Source organism: Lissotriton helveticus, chromosome 4_1, assembly GCF_964261635.1.
Source record: "Lissotriton helveticus chromosome 4_1, aLisHel1.1, whole genome shotgun sequence".
NCBI lineage: Eukaryota > Metazoa > Chordata > Amphibia > Caudata > Salamandridae > Lissotriton > Lissotriton helveticus.
This window is the reverse complement of record NC_136063.1, coordinates 1,936,186,514-1,936,204,382: the sequence shown is the minus strand read 5'-3', so window position 1 is coordinate 1,936,204,382 and position 17,869 is coordinate 1,936,186,514. Positions and strand designations below refer to the sequence as shown.

The 17,869-nt window shown below is 46.9% G+C and overlaps 1 protein-coding gene across 1 annotated transcript in view; it reads right to left on the bottom strand.

Moving 5' to 3' along the window:
• LOC144829455 (transmembrane 9 superfamily member 2-like) overlaps positions 1-17,869 on the bottom strand; it is a 1,692,131-nt gene that overhangs the window by 671,222 nt on the left and 1,003,040 nt on the right. The window lies entirely within an intron of this gene.

The window sequence follows — 17,869 nt, the reverse complement described above, 5'->3', positions numbered from 1 at the left end:
TCCTTAAGGGCTGGAAAATAGTGGTGAAAAGCAACTCAGCTGAGCTCCTAAAATCAGAGAAGACAACTATATATTCTGAGACAATATATGTTTGGCTGAGGTGAGGGACTAACCAACCCACCCCTAGCTAATTTAACACTTACTCATGAGACAGGTGGAGGTACGGCCATCTGTGTACGTAAGAGTCAAAGAAAAACGCAGGTCAATAGATCACTGTCAAATTTCAGATGAATCTAGGAAGACGGAAGGTGGAGTCGTTATAATGAGGGCCTTGGGTACGAACTGGGTGTTAAAAACATCCTAACTAGGACACGGGGCTCCAAGAAGGCCACATTCTATTAGAAGTAACATTAAAAAAGAGAGACGCGTCGGCGGCGGGTGAGCGTTCATCCTCTTGCATCGGGAAATTGAAAAAACGCACAGCACACATAAATGAGATGCAATAGTGTGAAGATGTGTTAAGACAGAAGACTGGTCACTGCCATGGACAATCGGCATGTGGGGCGGAGAGCATAGCCTTATTTTAAAGCGCATCAGGGATGCCTTCTCTAATATCAGTGGTCCTGCAATGTATACGGGAGGAGAAATTACCCAGAAAAACTTTGAAAGCCACCAAATGACAGTTTGGTTGGTGACTACCAGTCTGGACAACTATATGTAGGGAGGCGCCCTCCCCTTAAGTACATTAAAAGAACGGTCTAAGCATATATATTAGACTAGGGCGGCCAAAGTGCCTGCGAGGAAGAAATTAATTACTAGGAAGAAATTAATTACCAAGTCTTTCGGTAACCTCCGGGTGTCAGTTCGTGTGAAGCTAAAGTTAATTAAACTATACAAAATGGGAAGCGTGGGTTGGGAGATGCTCAACAACAGACATGACCTCACCTAGAATCAACCGCCTGGCTCCGTATCTGCACAGAGAGTGAGCTTGCGGTTGAGCGTCCAGTTAAGTAACATGGATGTATAGTAAGTATGGGCTGAAAATCCGTTACGCTCGCGGAATGTGCAAATTTTTGACAATTTTGGGGATTCGCGAATCGTGCAAAATTGTCAAAGAATTCGCAATTCGCAAGTTGGCGGATTTTTTTTTGCTTGCTCGCGCTTCAAAAATACAATCTCGCGCGCGCGGCGTTGATTTACCGTGATTCTGAGTTCGCCGAGTTGTTTTCCTCCCGGTTTGCGTGCGCCATTTTTAATCTTGCTGCGGGATCGCACAAGACTTTTCGACCGGGAGTACGTCATTGCGTGATCGCGCGAGACTTTTCGACCGCGAGTATGTCATAGCGTCCCGCCATCTTGCACTGCGAGACGCTCAGAACGCGAATACATCATAAGGGCCCGCGATCACGCATCCCAAGACTAAACAATTGCGAACACGTAGATACGCCGCGCAGCTGACTTCCGGCGGGAGATTTGAACTTCTCGCTTTCCCGAAAGCTATCGCTGGCAGCATAAACCTTCTGAAATTGATGATTTGGATCAGAATAACTCCTCAGATTGACATTTGGCTGCACTTTCTTGTGCAAGAAGTGCATTTTTGGGGGTTTGGGAGGAAAGAAGTGCCCCAGAGTGCCCAACTTCCTGTTCCTGTCCAGCAGGCTCCTCCCAGTGCTTTGTCCATGTCCTGGTCACTTTTCATTTGAATCTGGAGCTGGAAGGATTACTGTTTGTGGATATTTGTGTTTGAGGACTTTTTGTTTGGATCACTTTTGGAGTTGAGATTTTACAAGTAAGTTGGTGTTGTTTGTTTGGGGCATTGCAGTTGCTGCAACTATAATTTATAAACTTTTTCACAACTTTTAAAAAAATAATTAAAATATATTGTGGGTAGACACATAATCTAGTAGACCCAGAGTTAGTGATCTAAGTTAGTGAGTTAGTGAGTGCATGACTAACTGTTTCTGTGATTTTTGTTGAACTTAAATATCATGGATGGCATGGGATTGAATAGCTGACTGTTATTATATCTATGTGGATGTTTTTTGTAAATTTGGGGTGCGTGGTAACCCCTTCCACGCTATTGACGGAACCGTTCCGTCATGCCCCTCGGGTGGGCTGTGCTCATGACGGAACGGTTCCGTCACGGCCCGGCCGCCACGGCGCTGATTTCGCGCCTGCGCGGCGGGTTTCATTAAGCGGGCGGGGCCGTGACGGAACCGTTCCGTCACAAGCACAGCTCACCCGCGAGCCGTGACGGAACGGTTCTGTCACCAGCGCAGGAGCGCCGCGCGAAGGTGTTAAAGCCACACTAGCCAGTAGGCCCAGGGGTAGTCAGTGGTGCATGGGCCATGTCTTTCTGTGGGGTCTCTTTAATTTAAACATCATTTAGGGCATGGATGCCATTGGATTAGGGTGATTTTCTGTGTATATTTCAATATTTTGGGTGTTGTTGGGGCCTGGTCCAGGGCCTGGCCATGTGGATGGGGGCCATTTTTTTAGGCCTGGTCCAGGGCCTGGCCATGTGGGTGTGGGTCATTTTGAGGCCTGGTCCAGGGCCTGGCCATGTGGGTGGGGATCTAGGGGCCATTTTGAAGCCCGGCAGTGTGCTTTGTGCCATAGGCCTGCAACCAGTCTGCCTTGCTTTCATCCATTATGCCCAGGGTTAGTCAGTGATGCATGGGCCAAGTCTTTCTGTGTGTTCTCTTGATTTTAAACATGATTTAGGGCATGGATGCCATTGGATTGAGGTGACTTTTGTGTGTATTTCGATTTTTTGGGTGTTGTTGGGGCCTGTTCCAGGGCCCGGCCATGTGGGTGGGGGCCATTTTTGAGGCCTGGTCCAGGGCCTGGTCATGTGGGTGGGGTCTAGGGGCCATTTTGAAGCCAGGCGGTGTGCTTTGTGCCATAGGCCTGCAACCAGTCTGCCTTGCTTTCATCCATTATGCCCAGGGTTAGTCAGTGATGCATGGGCCACGTCTTTCTGTGTGTTCTCTTGATTTTAAACATCATTTAGGGCATGGATGCCATAGGATTAGGGTGATTTTCTGTGTGTATTTCAATATTTTGGGTGTTGTTGGGGCCTGGTCCAGGGCCCGGCCATGTGGGTGGGGCCATTTTTGAGGCCTGGTCCAGGGCCTGGCCCTGTGGGTGGAGGCCATTTTTGAGGCCTGGTCCAGGGCCTGGTCATGTGGGTGGGGTATAGGGGCCATTTTGAAGCCAGGCAGTGTGCTTTGTGCCATAGGCCTGCAACCAGTCTGCCTTGCTTTCATCCATTATGCCCAGGGGTACTCAATGGTGCACGAAATAACTCTCTCTGTGTGGTCTCTCTCTCTTCTATTAATTTAAACATCCATTTTGGATTAGAATTGCAATTTTTATTTTGGGTCTTTCCGTTTTTGGGCGTGTTGTGTTAATAATAATAAATGGCTAGTTGCACATATTAATTGAAGCACGACATATGCAACATTTATTTAACTGATGTTCCTCTGGCTTCCTTTGCATTAGGTGCACAAAGACTGACAAAATCCTCATCATCACTTGCTGTAGTGCCAGGAAGAAGTCCTGCTGCGGTGTGTGCACAACGTCACGTGACGTCACGTGTGGTGGCCACAGACAAATCTGCAACTCGTGCAACAGAGTCCTGCTGTTCTGACATCTGAAAAAGATGGGCCCAAGGAAAGGTGGCCGTAGCTCCTCTACCAAGAAAGTTGCCAGTGCCACTGCCAGTAAGAAGGAGCACCAGAAGCAAGTGGCGCCACTTACCAAGGAGACTGGTGTGCCGACAGACACTTTTTTTGGAGAAAAAAAAACTACGCCTGCAGCAGCGGTGTCCGTCGGGAACCAAGCGGGGAGCAGCACTTCCGCTTCACTGGTCTCAGTGCCACCACGCCAAGTTAGGCCCAAGTCCATGAGTGCCGCAGAGGAAGCCTCTTTAATTGCTCTTTCACCATCGACCACTGATGTTGGCGTTGACTCATCGCAAAGTAGCATCGAGACAACGGAGGGTGTAACTCATCTGACGAGTGTTCAACCACAGGTGCAACGACAACCACAGGTGCAACAAGGAGAGGCGCACGGAGAGGCGCAAGGAGTGGCGCAAGGAGTGGCGCAAGTAGAGGCGCATGGAGAGGTACAACTGCCCACAATGCTTGTTCCTCCAGAAGAAGGGGCACATCAGGAAATTGAGATTCAAGCGGAGCTATCATCCGAGCAAGCCACTCCTCCTGATGATCCATTGTCTTCCAGATCCCCAGCAAGAAAAAGGTCAAGGAGAGCTAGTACAAGTTCTTCTTCAAGTCCCCTTCCTTCTGATGATCTACATCTTGATTGGAACCCACCAATGCAGTCTGAGAGGGAGGCACGCCATGAGCCGACAAAGGTAGCTAAAAGGAAGGTTCCCGCAAGGCTTTCACTTATGGGTGATGACGACGAACAAGAAGTAGAAGTGGTGTGTTCTGCTGCTGATGAACAGTCTGACGATGACGACCCAGCCATCACAGTCGTCACTCCAGCCCCAGCGGGCATGCAGCAGACAGACATTTTTACCCTGAGCGGGATGTGGGCGGTGTGGCACTGGTACCACCACCAACACAGGTAACTACTACACCAACACGACCTACAGCTGCCATATTTTCTCTTCAGAAGGGCCGGCAGGGACCTCCATCCAGCTCGACCTCGGTTACCTCAAGTAGTGGTGCTGTAACTGCACAACAGAGTAAAATTCGGCCACGCCCATCCTCCACTTCATGTGGCCTTGAAAGTAGCACATCCACCACCACCACCACCAGAAATCTCAACTCCCTAGTTTGGGACTTCTTTAGTATTAGCAAAAAGGCGGAAAACCTAGTTATTTGTTTGATTTGTAAAACTGTAGTTAGTCGGGGTAAGCTTGGTACCAACTATGGCACCGGAGGCCAGAGAGGTCATCTCCAAAAACACCACACTATCCAGTGGGAGGCGCACCTAAGTAAGATCCAGGAAGCTAAAAGCAGAACAAATCCAAATGTATTCATTGATATTGCATCTGATGATGACGAGGGGCTGATCGTGCAGGGGGGAAGTGAAGAAGCAACAGACATTTTTTCAGGTACACACAGTACCCCTGGCAGCAGCACTGCAGTGGTGGCGCCCACACCCTCTACCCCAGCAACATCTAAGCGGCACACTAAGAGTCTGGTAGAGACACCAATGCGAAAAAGTACATCAATGAGCCTAACTGGGTTGAAGAAGTCTGGATCATCATCATCACGTATGAAAACGGTCCAGACCACCATTAAAAGCATGTTTTGGTCGAAAAACAACCTTTTTATTTTATTTTGTAAACCGCCAGCCATGCATCCGTGCTTGACTTGCATTTGAATTTGAACCAAAGGATATATTGCGCACACATACAGTTTGTTTCACCCACCCAGGCAGTCCTCTTTTCTTTCTCCTTCCACCCATCCTTGATTCAGCCTTCAACCGGCCATGCATCCGATTCCCAGCCACCTCGGGCAGCATTCAAAAACAAGTATCATTCTTTGCCAGTCATTAATTTTCACTCGCTCGTCCTTCCTTACACCCTCCTTTCCCTTTTCGTTCATCCCATCCATCAAGTTCATCTCTGATCTGACTTGGCTTCTCGATAAAACTTCCACAGCTAAGTTGAAGTCAAATTTAGAGGAGGCCATTGGTTACTCATCAACTCCCGCTGTTTTTGCAAATGAGAAATCAAGGGTGACTGTCTTCTACCTGGTTGACAAAAACTTAGTTCTACATTTCAAAAGTCTTCTTTACAGTAAAGTGTACTTGTACTGTACAACATATACACCCCTGCAGAGAGCCCACTCTGCAATCTCAATAAGTAAGGAATATAATAGCTTACCACTGCCCGCCACTACCGTGGCATCCCCACAGCAGTTCCTGCTGGCTGTGGCACCGCATCCGCCTCTGGAGTGACCACCTCCGCGCTGGCCCCGGCACTAGTGGTTGGCTGTGCCGATGGTGTTATGCCTAGAAAATACATTTAATATTTTTAGATGCCATATACACCACTCCCTATTTTGTCTAGGAATGAAAAAATAACAGACAGAAGCTTCCCTTCTACGAACAAGAGCAAGATCACCATCATATGTTAGTCGGAGTCGTCAACGGTTCATCCCCACCAAGACTTTAAGTTCCAACCAGGTGAGGGCTCTCCCACAATTAATGTGAGAAATCAGCCACTTTTCAGTCGTTCACCGCTTGTTATATGACATTGATTTTAATAAATGTTTTTATATAATGCACAATTTAAATTTTTACAGAGTACACACAGAGCTAGTTGTTTTACTTTTAATAAACTTTAAAACTTACATAGACTCTGTGGTTTTTGGTCATGAGTGAGTGAGCGAAAGGGTTTGCAATTTGCAAGCATGAGTCCCTGACTCTGAGAGGTCGGGACTCTGACTCCATAGTCTTATGTTCTGGTTTGTATAATCATTGGGGTTCATCGCTGTATTCGGGAGCTAAATAATGACTCTCTGACACACTAGCTAGTCAGTAAGGAGATTGGGGGTTCAACTTCTGTTATGACTGAGGTATGTGGAAAGTCTAACTGCGCCTATTATAATTTATAACCAAAGTCCTATTTCTTGTCCATATTTCTGTATGTGCAGAATAGTCGCTGCAACAGTAGTAGTATGCCCTCCTATCCAATCAAAAAGTAAACTAGTATCTTATTCTTGGTGACCATTGACATTTTATTGTTGGGAATTGTCAAAGCATAAACATTTAGAAGACTTCAATAGACATTATGGACAACCCAGAGGACTGCACTCAGTGCCTGGAGCGATTGCTGAATAGAATAGGAGTTTTGTTTAACACTTTTTGCCAACTGTACAAGCTTAGCTAGCTACACAGACAGACTAATAATAATCTATTAGTACCACAGAGTCATTGTAGAGGCAGGATAAGAATATAGAAACAGTCTACAAGAAGATCAAAGACCATTTAGGAAAAAATAGAATTATAAGGAACATTTGGAATAAATAGGTGCTGTAAAAGATAGGGAAGTATAATTATTAATATTAACAGGAAAACTTACTGGGGCCAGCAGAGGAGCCCTCGGCGGACTTATCCAGGTCTTCCTGTTGTCCCTGCTCCGCCGGCGCCGCTACCTCCTCCTCTGCCCTCTTGCCCTTGGGGGAAGCTGATGTACAACATGAAAGAAAGACACAAATATGGATGATTGTTGTCAACCAAATCAAACATTTCAAAAAAACAATAACAAATTATTTCGGGGAAATAGACTACAATTGCACTAAATTTATTGACCTATCTGATGTGGTCTACTAGGATATTAGTATTGCTGGATTCGCGGACCGTCTACTTGGAAAGTTATGTAACTCACTAAACCAACTACAAAAAGGTTCTACTAGGACTGGCAGGCAGCACTCCGCAGCACACGAAAAGAAAGACACAGTCCGTCATGACTGCAGACCACTAAAAAGTTTCCTACTAAATAACGAGTCATAATATACTCAAACTATCAATCCACCACCACTATCTCTTCTTAGTGGCAGGAGTACAGAGGAAGGACTGGACTTGAGTCTCTAGTGTCTAGCATTACGCAGGTCTGTAAAGTACACTCATACATAATAACTCAGGCTAATTGAGCACAAAATTGAAAACAAGTAAGCATAGTAGCACCGCCAGTGAGCAGGCGAGCACCTGCAATCACAGAAGCTTGTGAAACATAATTTACCTGCAATGTTATGTAATCTCTAGTGTCTAGCATTATGCACTTCTGTAAAGTACACTCATACATAATTAATCACCCAGGCCAAATGAGCATACAATTGAAAACAAGTAAGCATAGTAGCACCGCCAGTGAGCAGGCGAGCACCTGTAATCACAGAAGCTTTTGAAACATAATTTACCTGCAATGTAATCAGCAGCATTCTTGCTCTTTGGAAAAAACTAATTGCAATATCATAACACAGAGCAGGAGAAAACAAAGTAGTGATTAAATACTAGGTACTACTACTCACCAAGCCCAGGGATCTCGATGGCAAGCAGGTCGAGCAGGTCTTGTTCCCGAACCAGGATGTCGGACGACCGGTGCGTTGCCTGGTTGTAGGTGCGCCGGACCCCAGACTCCCGATTCATGGCCCGGCAAACCTTCCCCCATAGCTGGCGACGCTCCCGGAGCTCGTACCCGGTACCGGGCCTGCCCCGACGGTCTTGGGGAGGCGGCGCTGGACAAAGAAAACCAGTGCAGCCACCTCCACCACACTGAAGATCTCCCGGGCAGTTACTGCCTCCCCCCTTAAGCGCCCGCAAGGGAGCCGGGTACGGGGTGCGGGACCCTTCCCCTTCAGGTTCTTCCCGGCTCCCTTTGCCATGGTCCTGGACAGGAAAGGAAAATAAAATAGGAAAGAATAGGGAAAAAGTAAATAAAAGAAAAAAAAAAAGAGTTAAAAAAAAGTAGTTTTAAAGTAACCAAAAGTAGAAAAACCTCACATAATATAGATGTAGAAAAATAAAGAGATAGACAATGAGTAAAAAAAAATTAAAAAGTACAAAGAAACAAAGGATTGCAAAGATTAAGGGAGGATTGCAAAAGCATGCCCAGAACCATAGCAATGAATGAAAAACAAGATGGCCACGCCCTTTGCGACCACGTGGGTAAGTTCGCGCGATATTTCCCCTGCGAGCACACAAAAACGGACGCGAACACGCAATTGCGGCTCGTACTTAGGAAATGCACAACGCGAGCATGCAACTGGCGCCCGGAAACGGAAATACGCAACGCGAACACTAAAAACAAGATGGCCGCGCCCATTTACGACCGCATGGCTAACTTCGCGGTCGCCACGCTGAAAAAAAAACCCGCGAACAAGCAAAGCGCCCCGTGAACACGCAAAAATAAAAAAATCCTCAAATTCGCACAAATTCGCTGATTTTGGGGACCGCAAATTCGCGTACCGCAAATTCACAAATTTCGCCCATACTTAATGTATAGGTGCACGTGTGGTGCAGCAGCTATATAATTACACGTCAGGAGACGTGAAACACAGACAGCTTGGCAGACTGTATCTACCTGGCATCATGCGTATAGAAGAAATACGATAAAGGGTAGTTGTCCTGGTAAAATTGCAGTTCTAATTGCAAAGATCGTTATTTAGAAACAAGTGTTAAAAAACCATGCCTAGTGAACTTTAAAAGCATAAACAGGTTTTGTCAATATGTAAGAAATTGCATAAACATAAGATGTTATGGAGACTACACCCGACATATTGAATGGTGCATGTGGTTTCCTAAAAATAAACATGTTGTAAGTGGTGATTCACTACATTGTCAAGATTTCAAAAGGTTATACATTGGCACTGTATAATCTTTTGATCAGCATTACCACTACCATACAGGAAGGCTGGCAGGTGCTTAATAAGCGGACTGGCATGCTCACTGGACACATTTAACCCAGTGGCAGGGGGTTCGCGTGTGCTGCGGCAGTGCTTGGTTGCTTGGTGGCTCTCTTATTTTTTTTAATTGTCATGTTTAAAACTGTTTCTTTTGCTCATCCTTGCTGCCTGCTTTCCCTGTTTTCATCCCCCAGCTCCCCTAGCCCCGTTCCGGCACGGCTGAGTGCCGCTTGAAACCGGAGGGCAGACGGGGTTGCTGGCGCCATCTTGGAAAGGGCAGTTGAGGCTTGGTTAGCGCTGCAGCTTTCGCGGTCCTAACCCATTTAAGGGACGCCCCATGCGCACGCGCAGCGAACGCGCACAGCGGGCGCGCCGAAGGCCCGCCAAAGGCAAGCTCGTCTGCGCCCGTCCGCGGCCGGCCGGGGCTAGTGGCCCTCCACTATGCCCGTTTTTTAACGTATTCCCGAGCAGCTTTGTTCAGTTCAAGGCCCCTGGCCGGTAAGTACCTCTACGCTCAAGCACATTGACAATCTCGGACTTAGCCAATCCAATTTCTCCCCTTCCCTGCCTCCCTATATGCATCCTTCATCAACCCCTCTAACGACAGCAGCAGCCCCCCCTACTCTGCACTGACCCGCACCAATTATCTCAGCTTATCTCCTCAACACCAGGTCGGCCGATAAGCATAATCTTGAACTTTTTAGATACTGTCAAACCAGACCTCCTGTTTCTTACAGAAACCTGGTTTTGTCCAGATTCCTTGCCTAATGTGCTAGCGGCCCTCCCCTCCACTTACTATGTCTTACGCGCCGATCGGCCGGTGGGAAAAGTTGGGAGGCGGTGTCGCCCTGGCTGTCCGCTCTGGACTCCATTTTCAATTGCTATCATCTCCTTCCATTATGGCGGTTGACTGTTTAGTGGTACGGTCAGCCTCCTTCCTTACCCCTATTACGTGTGTCCTCATTTATCGTCCTCCTCAGCAGACACCGCACTTTATTTCTGCTGTCCAGGATCTACTGGCTACTCTAGCAGTAAACAATTCCTCTGTTTTACTGCTGGGGGATTTTAACTTCTGGCCTTCTGACCCGGCGGAAGATGTGATGTCGAAAGAATTCACTGAACTCCTCCTCAGTCTAAATTTCTCTTCACACCTTCGAACCTCAACCCATGTCCGAGGTCACATTCTGGACCAGCTCTGGTCACTCAATATACCGGTATCCCCCCCGGTTGTCACACCTTGCTCTTGGTCCGACTATTTTTTGGTTTTCTTTTTCTTAGATTTAAGCCTTGCAAAAAAACCTTCTCTCCCAAGAAATACCTGGGCCCGCAATTGGAACCAGATAGATGTACCCTTCCTCTGTTCTTCTCTCCTTGCCTCTTGTCCCACTCTTACTGACTTATCCCCTTTATCCCAAATAGACACCATTAACAACTGGTTGTCCACAGCGTGTGATCAAGTGGCCCCGCTCAAACGCGTTAGAACCAGGCGGGCACATGACGCCAATAGATGGTTCAACGCAGAGCTTAAGGATAAGAAACTCACTGTACGACAGGCAGAGCGCGCTTGGAGACGCGCCTACTGCCCCGCACTGAAACTGCAGTACATCTCTGTATCCAATGAATACAAAAAAGCCATTCTTTTAGCCAAGACAAACTACTTCTCCTCTAAAATCCTCTCGGCTGAAAATCAACCCAGAGACATTTTTGCTACTGTCCACGAGTTGGCTTCCTCAGATAGAGCCACCCTTAAACCCTCCCCTTCCCAATCCCTCTGTGACTCTCAACGAGTACTTCATTGAGAAAATTGTTGCCATCAAATCCAACATTCCACTGCCCCTCCCCCCCCGTCCTTCACTGATCCCCAAACACCGTCTAATCGGTCTAACCTGGATCATTTTCCTTCTCTGACTAGGGAAACCTTTTTGGCCTTGATCACCAAAGTCAAGTCTGGATCCCGCTCCGACATTTGCCCGGCATGCATTCTAAGGGAGATCTTTTTGGCTTGCCCCTTGCCTCCTCTCACTTTCCTCAACGATTCCCTAACACAGAGTATCGTCCCTGACTCCCACAAATCAGCAATCATTATCCCTATTCTTAAAAAGCCTGGCGCCGACCCAACCTCCCTCTCTAACTACCGCCCCATTTCCCTTTTACCGTTCTTGGGCAAAGTCCTGGAAAGTCACGTCACTAAAGTCTTGAGTGCTTTTATGGAGGATAGCGGCAGCTTAGCCCCCTGTCAGGCAGGCTTTCGTCCATCACACTCTACTGAAAAGGTAGTTCTTTCTGTGATGGACAAGCTCAGAGAGGGGATGGACGTCAACCTGCCCCAGGCATTGGTCCTTCTTGATTTGTCCGCCGCCTTCGACACGGTTGATCATTCCATCCTTCTTTCCCATGTGGAGGCAGCCGGCATTAAGGGGACATGCTCTGGCTTGGCTTACCTCCTTTCTAAGTGGCCGCACGCAGGCCGTCCATCTGGCCGACTTTTCCGCACCTCTACGCAAGGTTCAATGTGGCGTTCCTCAGGGCTCTTCCTCTCCCCTCTTCTTTTCAATTAATATATTTTTCCTCTCATTTTTGGTTTACGGCAGAGGGAGGTCACGGTTTTCAATTACGCCGACGACCTCCTGCTCATCTTTAACCTCTCTTCTTCACCTGAGTCCATTCAAAACTTCCAATCGGTTATGATTTTTATCAGGGACTGGATGAACTGCAACCACCTTAAGTTAAATACAGATAAAACTGAACTTCTACTTACAGGTGGCAGCTTTGTTTTGGCCCCCTTCCCTGGGTACCCCTCCCTCACCTTCTTCCTCAGTTAAGACACTTGGGATCACTCTCAACAACCATCTAACCCTTCACTCCCAGATCAGGTCAGTGGTGTCATCCTGCTTCTTGGTCCTTCGCACCATTCGTAAGATCTCTCGGTTTTTCTCCTTTTCTGCTCTCAAATTGATCCTATTGGCCATGGTCTTATCACGCCTCGACTACGGGAACATCTTGTACAATGGGGTCCCTGCCTACGATCTCCGGCGCCTTCAAATGGTTCAAAACCAGGCTGCCCGCCTCATCTTTGGCCTCCCGAAATTCCATCATGTCACCCCTTTACTAAAATCCCTGCACTGGCTCCCCATTTGGGAGCGCGCCCTCTTTAAGATGGGCTACATGACCTTCCAGGCCCACGCTGGAACTGCTCCAGCCTTCATCAATTCGGTAATTAAAATCTATGCCCCCAATAGGAAACTCCGCTCTTCTTCCCAGTCCCTTCTGACTGTACCCCGTTTCAGGAAGAAGAAATCTGGGGGCGTGAAGTTTTCCGTCCTTGCACCCACCTTCTGGAACACCCTTCCCCGCACTATTAGATCCACGCCATCCTACTCTGACTTTTGTAAAGTCCTGAAAACTTTACTTTTCTCACAAGCCTTCCCGTCCTAAGTGTTCAATCTCTGCCCTCCTGGTTTTTGCATCCATAGCGCCAAGGAACCGCTTGGTAGTCCTGCGCTCAATAAGTACCTTAACTTCAACTTCATCACATTGGCTGCAAGGTCGCTCAGCAAGCAAAAGAAATGAGTGGCCTGGCATGCATGTCACAGGAGCAGAAGGTTGCGAGCAGCAAGGCAGAGTAGAAGCTAAGAACTGTTATGAGTCACTGTGAGGAAGTGATAAAGAAGGCAGGGCAAAGCAGAAACTAGGACCACAGTAAGAAGGAGGTGAAGGCAGAGCCGAAACTGCGATTACTGAACCACAGTTGAAGGGTGACAAGGACAGCAGGTCAGAAATTAAGCTAGGACCACCATGAGCCCCGGTAATGCGGAAGACTGGGTTAAATAGGCACCCATGAGATGTTGGGACAGCCTTCTGTGGTCAGGCCACCTCAATATTAAAATACATAAAACCATTTAGGCGGTTACCTTAAGGTGAGACTCTCATAGAAAAGCCTACTGTATTCAAGCAATTAAAATCCAGTTGCTCACTGTCTATAAAGCATGCATAAGATAAAGAACTAAATGTGGTGATCTAGTTTAGACTTCATATATAAAATAGTCCTAGATGTATTGCAAATGAACAACTTCCTGCGGGAAAGAACAGCACACCAACTTGTTAACAGCGTTAAAGTGAAATAAATACACCTCCGGGGCTGATCCTACATTATTGACATGGTCTCATAATCTATGAATGTAAGGGAAATCTCATCAATGAAGCCAGTGACTTAAAAGTGCGTGCCCACAACACATTTCCTGTATATTGGAAACAACAAGTTCTATAGAAAGCTGCATTGTCGAGCCAGAACTAATAAGCATTGGTAAATGCAATAGGTTTTGCCTATGTCATTAATAAAACAGCACTGTAGAGAGGCGACAGGGTGTGCCTCAGTGCTGAACCCAGCCCCGAATCAGAGGGACTTAATTCAATCCCAGCGTTGTCCAGCGTGGGCCACGATGGGTGGATCCATGCCAGAATTTCGGAATCCCCACCAAAGAAACATTTACATAAAGACAGGGACTGTCCATGGGATTTACTCACATATCGAGTATGCAAAAATGTGCCAGGGGCACCGGCCTTTGTGGCTAACCATTTAAAATCCCCAGCCTTTCAGTACAGGGTGTGGTTGCCCAAGGAACTGAATCCACCAAATGTCCCACTCTGCAAATCTGTTTGCGTCTCTCTCCAACTGCATAACTTTCCTTTGGCACCACTCCAGTCTATCAATCCAGCAGGTCTTCCAAATAATGATCGGTTTTCCTCATCGAGGTGTTGAAGGGTCTTGTTGCAATATTTATGATGTATGTTAGGACTGGAAATAATTTTCCCTTGGTAAAAGCAGCCACACATGGCATCAAGATCCCGATCATTCGCAGTATGGGAGCATCAGGCTGAACCCCAAAAGCCGGCAAGTTCAGCTAGGATGTGAATGAATAGCTATCTTTGAATACTTCCTAATGCCTCGGGGAGAAGAACAGAACCCCACAAAATTAAAGTTTGTGGGGTCAAAGTACAGAGACAAACTGGTTAGCCCAAGATCACTATGTCAAGTGGCAAAATAAACAGACCCTCACTCACACCCGGGCTGCCTTTAATCAAAGCGGGGCGGTACAAAAGGGGGTGGTGATGGACAGAGCATCTGAACCAATCAAACACTCACACCCAGTCAACAGATCTGAGTTTAATCCATCACCGTTCTTTAGTCCACTCTGCCACCCCAGTTCAAACATGGTCATATGCAAACAGTCTGACCCTGTGCCTCATGGGAACAGTCCAGCCAGAACTGCCAAGCCATGCAGTCCCTGGACCGGAAACAAGCTTCCTAGGACCGGTTTCTGGCATTACAGCCTTCTTCAGCCAGGCTTGCTTGAATCCAGTGGCAAAGTGAGCAAGAGACTCACGTCTGAGCATACCCTGCCAACTTATGGCGAACAAAGCGGTACAAAAGGGGGTGGTGATGGACAGAGCATCTGAACCAATCAAACACTCACACCCAGTCAACAGATCTGGGTTTAATTTATCACCGTTCTTTAGCCCACTCTGCCACCCCAGTTCAGACATGGCCATATGCAAATCAGTCTGACCCTGTACCTGATGGGAACATTCCAGCTCGAAATGCCAAGCCATGCCTTCCCTGGACCAGAATGCGATGATCTCGCCTGCTTTTTTACGTAAAAAAATGAAATTGCGAATTCACATACATGCAGGCCTCTGCAGCTACAATCCATAATCTTGCCCCAGATTACTCCCCCTCCCGACCTTATGTTCATTCCCCACATGGAACCTTCTATGGAGTCCAACACCCGCACTGACTACTTAGACTCCTTGCTCCTTCTTAACACATACTCCCTTAAAATCATTCTAGACAAAGTCAAGTCCGGTTCTCCCAAAGACCCTCTCCCAATTTCAATACTGAAACTGCTCGACACTCCTCATCTACATGTCATCTTAAACGCTCTGAATTCATCCTTACTTGAATCAACGGTCTCCTCACATTGGAAACATGCTATGGTGACCACTCTCTTAAAAAAGCCCACTGCTGACCCTGAAACTCCCTCAAATTACCGACCTATCTCCCTTCTGCCGGCCTTCTCTAAAATTCGAGAGACATTCACTTCCACCTCTCTCAGTTCATTGAAACTAATAACATCCTTCGCCCCTCTCAATCCGGTTTCCGAACCGTGTTCTCCACTGAGACTACATTGCTGGGAGTCACTGATAGGCTGCGACATAATTCTGATGCTGGAGAGACAGTGGCGCTCATATTGTTGGACCTCAGCGCAGCGTTCGACACGATATCCCAACCCATATTAATTAACACACTGAAGTCCCTGGGCATTCGTGGCTCTGCCCTAGACTGGAGCATCTCCTTTCTGGACAACCGCACCGTTCACATTTTTACAGCCACAATCAGCTCAGACACCCACTCATCACCCTATGGGGTACTCCAGGGGTCTTTCCTTAGCCCATTGCTCTTTAACTTGTACGTTAGGCCTTTAGCTGATATAGCGGAACAAGCTGGTCTGACGCTTTTTACCTATGCCGATGACTCACAGATCATTTTTTCTCTTTTAAACACCGACCCCTGTACTCCATCTCTCCTTCAGCAGGGTCTTGGAGAAATTGCAAAATGGATGAATAACAACCACCTCAAGCTGAATGGTGAGAAAACTGAGGTCTCGATCCTGGGAAAGAGGAAAGACCTCTGGGATCCACTACACTGGCCAGCCGAGATGGGTACTCTCCCGCAACCCTCCAGCCATGTCCGTAACTTGGGCGTAACCATTGATGACTCCTTGACCATGCACCATCAAGCAGTCAAGGTTACAGCAGTGTGCTTTACCATCCTAAAATGGCTCAAGAAGATAATCTGGATGCTGCCAATCCCCACCCAAAAAACAGTGGTTCATGCCCTTATCACCTCACCGCATGACTACGGAAATATTCTGTACCTGGGCTCCAAAAAGGCAGTGATCCGTAGATTGTAGCTGGTACGGAACTCCACAGCTAGACTTCTGTGTAGAGTTCCCAGAGCCTCTCCCATCTCTGGGCACCTTCGAGACTTACACTGGCTCAGGATGGAGAACCGTATCAAGTTCAAAGCCATGAGCTACATGTTCAAGATCAAAATAGACATAGCACCTCAGTATGTACAATCCCTTGTACGCCCTTACTTTCCCACTCGTCATTTGCGGTCTGCAACTCTTTGTAACTTCACGGTACCCAGGTTTAAACTCGCCAGGATGGGCGGAAGATCTTTTTCCTATCTTGGCCTGTCCCTCTGGAATGCTCTTCCCCTTGTTATCCGTAATGAAACTATCTACACCCTCTTCCGTAGAGCTCTTAAGACCTGGCTCTTTTACCCATAATTCCATCTTACCGCCGCTTTATTTCTGCACCTAGTCTGTCATGGCGCCAGGAAACCCTTCTTGGGTAGCTGTTGCGCCTTATAAATGCAAATAATAAATAAATAAATAAATAAAATCCTGCAGTAATGTGGTCAAAGGAGGAAAATGGAAAGCGAGAGGAAGACACAGGTGGAGTTCTGCATGTCAAGTTAAGTGTCTAATATGAAATGTACCTCTGGATTTATCCCTTTACCCGTTCGCCGCTTCTGTCGGCCAACGGCCGTTGCGAGCACTACATGGCTAGTGCTGCGCACATCCATTGGCCAACGCGGGTCACCCACTCTTTAAAACCACCGTACCGTAGCAAAGGGGTCAACTTGACAGTATTTCTAATCACGATGAAAGTGTTAACAGATTACTAATATATTCCTTTTCATTTTATTTCCTCCTTTCCTCACTTTGCGAGTGCGTTTCTGCTTTACTGCCTTCGACTAGTGAATAAGTCTCAGTCATTTGATACTGAATGCCAGTAAGATAGAGATCATGTTTGAGGAACAAGACTACCCTAGGAAAAAACTCAATTTGGAAGGCTGACAAGGGACCCCCTCCTTTCCTTTGTCTGAAAGAATAATGTTTTCTCTGCTTATTTCCATCAGCTGTGCCTCATGGAACTTATTGTGTCAGTCATTCCTCAAGATTCATAGACACCTCTGGCAGGGGACAGCAATCATTGCAGGATACCTTATGTAAATGCCTTGAATGCACGCTCTTCTTTCCATTCTACTGGCAAGTTGAAGAGGATACAGAAATTGGCAGTGTGACTGGTGTTTGACCTTTGGAAATGTTTTCATATTTCTGTGTTATAAACTTCAATCGCTTCTGATTGAGCAGCATTTTTTTTTAAGATCTTGAGCCAGTTTAATTGAGCTTTTTATGAGATTAGAAAATGCCTCTGCTTGTGTCACTACATCCTTCAACTCCCTCCTTGACCTGAGCCTCTTCTCCTATTCGGTGTTTCACACTTCAAATGTGATCACAATAGAGGAGCACCTTATTTGTTTTGTCCTTCCAACACTGGAATGCTACCTTTCAATTTGCATTAACACTCTAATCAGTTCTGTTTCAGGAATACCACAAAACTCACTAGATCAGCTAAATATAATTTAGTTTGTAGAGTTGTTTGGCTTCCTCGACCTTTTTTGTCAGGCCTCGAGA